The sequence below is a fragment of the Lycorma delicatula genome, chromosome 3, assembly GCF_047948215.1.
Source record: "Lycorma delicatula isolate Av1 chromosome 3, ASM4794821v1, whole genome shotgun sequence".
Taxonomy (NCBI): Eukaryota; Metazoa; Arthropoda; class Insecta; order Hemiptera; family Fulgoridae; genus Lycorma; species Lycorma delicatula.
Genome location: NC_134457.1, coordinates 216347562 through 216354471, shown reverse-complemented (window position 1 = coordinate 216354471; position 6910 = coordinate 216347562).

The window sequence follows — 6910 nt, the reverse complement described above, 5'->3', positions numbered from 1 at the left end:
ATTGAGTTAGCGTGGGCAGACAACTGTCACGGCACCCTGAGACGACCGATGTAGTGCTTAATAGCGAGTCCGGTTGCTCTGGGGGTGCTTAACAAGGAAAAAAATATATAAAACGCTAGCCGGCCTCCGTGGCGCGAGTAGTAGCGTCTTGACCTTTCATCTGCAGGCCCCGGGTTCGAATTTCAGTCAGGCATTTTCAAACACAATACAAATCATTCATCTCATCCTCTGAAGCAATACCTAACGAGGTTAAAAACCCCTAATCTACTGGGTTGGTCTAATGGTAAACGCGTCTTCCCAAATTAACTGATTTGGAAGTCGAGAGTTTCAGTGTGCAAGTCCTAGTAAAGGCAGTAATTTTTATACGGATTTGAATACTAGATCGTGGATACCGGTGTTCTTTGGTGGTTGGGTTTCAATTAACCACACATCTCAAGATGTACAAGACTGTACAAGACTGTACAAGACTACATTTCATTTACACTCATACATGTCATCCTCATTCACGCGCTGTAGCCATTTTGGAGGGGTCTACAAAGCTGAAAATTCTTCCTTATCTGATACGAATTATCCTATAACGCAAGAAAATACCTTTATAGATCCATTTTCCCGTAAAGGTTTGAAATATATTTTTAGGTCCACAAAAACATAATAAGAAAGAAAGAAACATAAAACCCTGAACGTTTAAACAAATTCTTTTACTTCGTCAGGAATAGTAAGAGGAAGTATTTTCGGTTTTTAACACTGCTACAAACATTTTTTAAACGTACTGTTATTTTAAATGTTTTTTTTTTAATGGAATGTTGTTTTGACAAAAAGAAGGACTGTGTTAAAGAGAGCGGGAGAACAAATCCACTCTCACGTCCAATTTTCTCTAATACAGAAATTCGGTACCTAAACGTTTGTTCTATTACAATACTTTCTCTAATTTTAGTATTCTATCTGTAAAAGATTGAAAGTAAATTCTGTTAAAATATTATTTAATAGTCTCGAATCTCCTACAACCTAGAAAATTATAATCATTAGAGTAGGTTTCTTCGTACGATTGTTGTTAGTTAATTTTTGATATCTTACTCACTGATACAATGTAGTATGTACTTCGTATATATATTCTACTAGAAGTATGTACTTCTGTATATATATATATATATATATATATATATATATTTATTTATTTATTTATATATATAAAGACATTTCTTTTTGTCTTGCTATAAAATATTTTAAAAGATAATTTTAGATGAACTGAGAAGTTTAACTAAGTTCACCGTAACAATAATATTTCATTATGCGAGTAATGTACTTTGTTCTAGATGAGCGCCGCGCGTGTGCTGTATTTATACATTTACTACCAAAACTTTGATAATGGATTGTAGAAATTTGATTAAACAAGTCAGTTACAGTATAACTTATTCCGGCTAGTTTTAGTAACGCACATAATTGAAATACTACAATTAATTTAATAAAATGGACAGGTCAATTAATCTCAGTTCAAGTCGATCAATAACGGTTAAAAACAGAGATAACATTGTGTTGTATATTTGTTTTATATTCAAATTACTTTATCGATTATAAAAAATATTCAATTTTACTATTATTAAAAAAAATTATTTATCATGTCTATGTATAGGTATTGAAAAAAACGCTTTACTCTATAATCATCTCAGGACGAGGGATGGCTTTTTCTACTAACTTCGATTAGAAAATGAAATTCCGATGGTACTAAACAGAACAACGCCCTCCTAACTACCACAAATATACAAGATGTAGTAACACTTCAAATCGCCACAACTTTATAACGGAACAATCTTTATTGTGAAATGATGAATCAAACGTTACGAAAAAGGGTGGTTAACCGGAATGCACGAATCCAAGGTCGAGCTGAAAAACAAAACTCATCTTAATCCCATCAAGGAATTTAATTTTTATTTTGAGAGAGCAAGTTCATTTGTTTTTAACGGTTTTGCTTAGATTACGATTAGACCATCTTAAATTTACGGTATAACAATCTGGATTTCCTACAGACCAATTCGGAGCTTCCAGAGGTGAGACTCTGGGTAACTTACGGTACACCTTAATCCATCATCGTAATCGTGTGGCCAGTATTCAACTAAAGTATAAACCGTTTAGCTAAATAGGGTTAAATAGGGGTTTAGCTAAATAGAGGGTTTTTTGCTACTAATTTTACCATCAAAATGTTAAGACAGCATCAAACTTATGACAGGAGTAAAACAAAGGGTGCACTTATTTAAATTTCACTCAGATTAGGATGGAAAATTGGAAAAAAAAATTTTTAAGTTTCAATATTAATTCAAATTGATATTATGAAATTAATCTGTTAAACCAGAAGCATCGTCAAATTAAAAGAAAATATAATGCATAAGTTCAAACTCTTAAACTCAGTGTCGTCCATACTATTTAAATTTAAAATGTGTTATTTTTAAAATTTTTCACGAATGACTTAATCACGAAAAGAACAAATATGCAACGACTACAGGACTTCCATTAGGAAGTAAAAATTTTCTTATGCCTATTAGTCAAGCCAATTTTAGAAAATCATTTTTTCTTCAGAGTTAAATTTTATATCATATATCTAGTTTTTACGTTTATTTTTAAATATATAAAAACTGCCGCTTAACTTAATTTACATTGAAAATATTTTTATTTTTTTTAAAGAAAAATAAATCCATTTTTTTATGTTTTTGGGATAAATTTTAAATTCATATTTGTATTTAATTTCATTTTGAAATGAAAAAAACATTTCAAACAGCTTAACCAGAAAATCTTTTAATTTTTACTTTTTATTATATAATGTATAAACAATTTTGAAAAAACTATTTTTAACAGAAATTAATAAAAGAAGTAGATTATCAATTCGGCCGGTGTGTATTTTCTTTTATTTATTCTTAAAGCCTTATTATTCATGAAACAGACCTATTTTTCTATAATTGAGAAGGAAGTTCCTCTCGGTTCACTTGAGAATTTTTCCACATTAATTAACAAAATCATATTTTTTACATAGACGATTCGAGAATACTTTTAATTTTGTTACCGTCGCGTAATATTTTTTTCCTCCTCCCCTGGGAGGAGTATCCTGTGACTTTATTGGGCCTTCCCACCCGTCGATAGTATGTCTGGCACGGCAGGTCGGCCCACCGGTTCTGGATCTTTTACCACCATTAGAGCCTGCCTCTAACTGACGGGACAGGGGTGAACCTAGGCCCGGCTATGTCGTTAAGAGGGATCCCCGCCCCGCCAGCCGGGATTCGGTCTTTAATTAACTTTGTTTGCCCGCCTCAAGCTTTGAGGCGGGAGTGGCCGGGCCCGGCTATGCCGTTTCCGGATCCCGCCCCAGTCGCCGGACTCGATCTTGTTTTTTTTCCCCCAGCCATTCGACATTTTCGCTATTCAATTTCCTTTTGCCGTATTATTTCCATAATCAGTGCTTCAATTGATTCCCATCCTGCGGTGCCTTGTAACATGTATGCCACAGTGGTTTCGGGAGCAATCCACTCCAGGCCATGTCTTTGCTTAAGTCTTCATCATCTGTGGCACTCGTAAAAGGTATGATGGGAGCGAGTCTATCGATCCACAATATATACAATTGGGCAGTTCTCTTCGCCCAAATCTATGCAAGTACGCTCTGTATTCCCCATGACCGGAAAAAAGCTGGGTAATGTAATAACCCTCATCCCCATGTTCCCCTCTCCAGTCAAGGCTCTGGTCTGGGAATTAGCGGGCGAGTCCATTCACCCGAGCGTGCCGCGTCCTACGCCTCCTGCCATTTTTAGTATAAAAGCGTCTTGGCGTCCTCCTTCGACATTCCTTCGTATCTTCTTTTCCTTTGCAAAGTCATCAGTCGGATGGGAGGAACTCCCCCAATACCTCTTCCGTAACAGTCGACACAGTTTTGTACGCTGCCGTACTGTTTAGCGTGGTCCGACGTTGCAATGAGATCAAACTTCGCTCATTACTTTTCTTATCGAAAGCGACCTACCATGTAGGCACAGCATAGAGAATCACAGCTGTAGCCGCTGCTACTAATAATCTACATTTTTCTGCTCTTGGCCCCCATTTAGAGCCCGTCAAACGACCGAGGGAGTTAATGGTCTTTTCCGCTTTGTTTCTTCTTTAAGGTGTTTATTTAACAGACCATACTGAGCAAATCAAACGCTCAAATATTTAACATGCGATCATGCCTATTTGAACTCCATTCACATCGATACTAATACCACGTACTTTTCTTCGTCCCACTACCGCCATTATTTGTGTTTTTTTATGAGAAAGCTGTAATTCTTTGGATCAGAGCCAAATGCTTATTCTTCTAATCGTCAAGTTAGCTGCTCTTTCCACTTCTTCTTCCGACTGGCCGGAAGCTAACAAAAAAAGATTAAAACTAAAAAAAAAAATCTAAAAAAAAAATCTGACCAAAAAGCCTAATCGTCAGCGTATCCGATTAAAGATACACTGCCAGGGAATCCGAGTCGCAACACCCCATCGAATGTGACGTTCCAGAGCAATAAGCTCCTTGCTCACGACACAGAACCTTGCTGCACGCCTCCTTGCATTAGAATCCGTACCTCTCCATCTTCACTTTCTGTCATGTAAGTGACATCAGCACCTCCCTCTCATGTAAGTAACTATTAATTGCAGCTCTGAGATAAGTGCTAATGCCTCTTCGTTCTAATTCGTTCATAATGGACTTCCACGGTATGCTGTTGAAGATATTGCATATGTCTGGGAAAACCAGCACTACCTAATATCATTCTGATATTCAAGGTAATCTCGAATATTAAAAAATAAAATTAATTGAAAAAATGCACAATAACAAATTAATACATATTTCACATTTTAGAGAGCCTTGGCTCACACTCGGTTATTTTTATCAAAGCGAGGATTAATCGCCGCGGATTTTTTTTAACGGGTTTTTCTTGTATGAGCAACCTTTGTAAATTTCGACATCATGAAGTAGACAAAATAAGGGTTAATAAGTTAAATTTAATTTAAAATTGTAAATTCGAACAAACAAATATTAAAATATTATTTCTTATTAATTTTAGTGCGAATTTTAGAGTAAATTTTATTATTATTATTTAAGTGTATTTTATTTCTGATTTACTTGCGGAGATTTTTCAAATATCGAATTGCATCGATATTTGAAAAACAATTCAAATATGGTATAGTCCATCTCTGATAGAAGAAACTACTTGCTGGGAGTATAATTCAAGAAAAATATATTAAACCAGATAAAAATTGAAATACGAGTAATTTCTGCTGGAAATTATTTGGACATTTTATAGTCGGTTCCTTACCGAAAATCAATAAGAATTATTGGTATTAAGAATTTATATGTAATTAAAATGCAGTTTATTTTTTAAAGAAATATTTTAATTTGTATGTAATTAGATACGGACTGTGATATTACAAACAAAATTAATAAATTTTGTAAAAAAAAAGAAATATTATCTTCCTTTTTGTCATCCTAGATGAAAACAACTTCTGCAGTAATTAAGTACTCGTACACAGCATCTAATCTTATTAAACAGTGTACATATATTTTCCTTTCAAATCTAATCTTAATTAAAATGCTTTACGTTTATCAATGGATAAATGATTAATTACAACATAAGATCAAGAAATAAAACTCTCTCTCCCTAATACATGATACAACAAAACTGATTTTAATCATAACTCCTTAAAGCTTATTATATTTTATACTTTAACTATATAGATTATTTATTATACGCTTGTGGTAATATTTATTCCACTATTATAACGATCCGATTTAATTATTCATGCTTTATAAAGGTACAGTATTTGTACTGTGTATTTAACCTCATAAATACTTTAAATACACCGAAGGCTAAACATTAGTTGGTGGTGTTTAATAATACTCTAAGCTCGTATATAATTCCTCCTACACAGTTAGCAAAAATAAAAATTAAATAAATAATAATAAATAAATAGAAAAAATTTTAAACATTTATTACTGTAGAAACGGTAAACGAGGTTATGTTTAATTACAAAATAATATCACCAGCACAATTCTTTACTGTATTTTTCTCCCGTAATTTCTCTAACAAGTACACATATTTAAAAAAAAGTTCTTATTATTGCAAATATATAGAGTAAACTGTACAAGCAACGTATTAAACACGTTCAAGTAAATAGCAGTTGTAATTTAATGTTATACGTTCATAATACGTTTTGTAATGAATTATAATTTGTTATTAAACAGCATAAATTGGTAAAAGAAAGAAAGTTTGCTTATCATTAAACAGACCATATTCATAAACTGAAAAAAAAAAACAATATGGGTAAAAATAGAAAAAAGTAATAAAAATATGAATAATGCGTTTTACTTTCTCCCAATTAGAAAAAAATTATGGTTATCAAAATAAAAGAAGAGATTGAGTTATTTATCCGTGTTTTTTTTTTGTGCGTCTATTTCATTTTAAACAAAATTGATCGTTCAGAAAAAAAAAATTTTGACGCGTATAATACAAAAATATTACTACAATTTAATTAATAAGGCGAGTTTTTGTACGTTTCACTCAATCAAAAAATCGAGTGGGATTAAAAAGAAATCAAAAAAGATAACTTTCTTTAATTTTACTTCAGTTTGTTGAAGAAGGTTTTTAGAACTGAATAGATAATAGAAAAGTGTCTGTAAATAAAAATAAAACAGACATTTTACCATAACCCACCGGATTGGTCTAATGGTGAAGTCGTCTTCGCAATTCAGCTGATTTCGAAGTCGAGAGTTCCAGCGTTCAAGTCCTAATAAAGTCAGTTATTTTTATACGGATTTGAATACTAGATCGTAGATACCGATGTTATTTGGTGGTTGGATTTCAATTAACGAAACATCTCAGGAATGGTCGAACTGAGACTGTACAAGACTTCATTT